The sequence below is a fragment of the Theobroma cacao genome, chromosome 3 (genome assembly GCF_053813885.1).
Source record: "Theobroma cacao isolate CCN51 chromosome 3, ASM5381388v1, whole genome shotgun sequence".
NCBI lineage: Eukaryota > Viridiplantae > Streptophyta > Magnoliopsida > Malvales > Malvaceae > Theobroma > Theobroma cacao.
In genome coordinates this window covers 5,457,718-5,460,256 of record NC_142641.1, presented here as the reverse complement: position 1 = coordinate 5,460,256, position 2,539 = coordinate 5,457,718, and the positions used below count along the sequence as shown (strand labels likewise).

The following is a 2,539-nucleotide window of genomic DNA, read 5'->3' as shown; positions in this document are numbered from 1 at the left end:
TAATTTGGAGAAAAAGGGTAAAATGGTAATTTTGCCATCCGGAATCGAAAATTTAATTTTTAAAAGGATTTTGATCAAATTTAATTATTTGGAGTGTGAAATGAGTATGAGGAGTGCAAATTATGCATTATGGCAAATTTTCAATTTTTGGGGCAAAAATGTAATTTTTAAAAAGTTCGGGGCTAAAAGTGTAATTTTGAAAAATTTGCTCCACCAAAACTTTGGAAAAATCTGAAAATTTCACTTAAGACTTGGATAAGTCAAAGGGAATGCATGGTGGAAAAAGTAGGACAAGTGGATGGCTAGAAAAAAAATGAATTCATAAAATATTTAAAATATGAATAAAATAATATTATTTCATTAAACAATAAAAAAGGCATAAAAAAATCAGCCCATAACCCATTCTTCTTCTTCAACATTCGGCCAAGCAAGAAACAAGAGAGAGAAAGGAGAAAATAAAACCCTAGCCAAGAAATTTAAAGGGAAAATAACTGAAAATTCAAAAATCAAGTGAAAAAAGGTAACATTTCTTAAATTTGTCTTGTGCTTTACCTTTCCCATGCATTTTCCATCATTTTTCATGGTTGAATCATGTGATTTGAGGATGATTTGAATTCTGGTCATATGGGTTTAGAGAGAGAAAGTTGTTAGATAAATTTGATTTTGAGCTATGTTAGTGTTTAGTGTTAGTTTAGCATGTTTATGAGTAAAACAACAAGAAAAATATTTATCTTCTCCATGAATTTCCCTAGGCCGAATCTAGCCAATGGTATGTGAGGATGGGGTTGACTTTATTTTAAGAGAATTGGGTGGAAAAATGATGAATTATGAGGTTGGAAATTAAATGGGAATTTTCGGTGCAATAAATTGAAATTTTTACCCACTAGGGGTAAAAGCGTAATTTATAGTTCGGACTGATAAATTGGACCAAATTCACAGTCATTAAGGTATTGTGTATATAATTGGATAATTGAAACTGAAATGGATGGAATTGGGGTCGAATTGGGGATTTTAGGAATTTACACCGTGTATAGGCGAGTTAGGTCGGACACCGCAATTAAGCGATTGTCTAGACAATTCAAATCCTATCTAGTGCATACGCATGGATAAGAGCCTGAAATAATTTATGATAAATTGACACAATTTATTGAATTTTGTATCATGGATTATGGATAGGTGGTGAGTCAATTGTTTCGGGTAAGAGACTGCACCCGAGGGCGGAAGATAGGAGTATTTCTACTCCTAATACTGTGAGTAAACTTATTATCGTCTTAATTATCTAGAGTAGTTTTATACAACTGTGTGATTTTATGGAAAATGGGTTTAAATGGTAAATTGCTATGTTTTAAGAGAAATTGTAATTTTATAAAATGATTTTATAAATTTTCTGGAAAATCGAATATTGGTTTTGAAAATAGAGTAATTGGAGACTGCCTGCTTGTGTTGCAAATTTATGGTTTTGAATTGAATGGCTTATGATAATAAATGAGCATGAATGGCTAAACTGATTTTAGTGTTAGAATTATTTATACTGTGTATTCAGCCTTGAGAGGCTAGGTTGCGATAAATTGCCATGTCATGTTAGAATGAATTTTATTGATTGGTGGATTATATATTAATTATTTACTGCAGAGGGGGTTCCGTGGACCAGCCTATTAGAGGGGCACGGTAAACTCCATTATATTATTACCTCGAACGGAGAGGCGCGTAGGGTATCTCCTGGGGTAAAGCTTAGGGTTCACTTCACGCCAAACCACCACGTGAAGGGGAACTCAGCCAACGCTAAGGAACGACTGTATTTTTCTCAAACTAAAATATATTTTAAGTGTATACAAAATTTTAACAGCCTTGGCAGACTCGGTTAGATGCCCTACGCAAGGTATCACCGAGTATGAGTTTTGGCACGAGCCAAAGTTTTAAGAAATTCATAAGCCAAGTTGATTACTCGATTTATATGGATTGATTTTATTTGGTTGGAATGAATTGAAAGGTAATGAGATTACAATATGATGACTTATTTTAATTGTCTCAATTTACTCGGCTTTAGATACTTTTGATGGTATCTGTTTACTCACTGGGATTATAAAATCTCACCCTTTCTTCCTATACATTTTTCAGGCTCAGGACAGTTTGTAGATAGTCGAGTAGGACGAGAACTAAGCTCGGAACTGCATTATAGAAAGTAAGAGTTCACAGTCTTACATCATCTTGGTCAATTGGAGCCCACGTGTCATTGCAGATCAAAACTTATATTTTGGTTATCTGTATTTCTATTCATACAATTTTTACTTTACTTTCATGTGCGAAAAATTATTTACGAATATTTCTATAAAAATTTATTTTATGAGAAAATATGATATTTTATTTATTATTTTTGAATAGTACTAGTTGTCAACAATTTGCTTTCAAATGAACATTTTAGATACTTAATTGTTTTTAAATCATTAAATATATATTTTCTGCTTACCTACTACATTTTTAGCATGTTTTGAGATTTTTGATGAAAAATTACGAAAATACCCCTGTGAGCCAGAGAATA

The 2,539-nt window shown here is 32.3% G+C and overlaps 1 long non-coding RNA gene across 1 annotated transcript; it reads left to right on the top strand.

The window, feature by feature from the left end:
• Window positions 1-427: 427 nt before the first annotated feature.
• LOC148763521 (uncharacterized) lies at window positions 428-2,337 on the top strand. The gene is made up of 3 exons (XR_016025565.1): window positions 428-520; window positions 1,177-1,250; window positions 2,119-2,337. It is a non-coding gene; the product is annotated as an uncharacterized LOC148763521 (long non-coding RNA).
• Window positions 2,338-2,539: the final 202 nt, after the last annotated feature.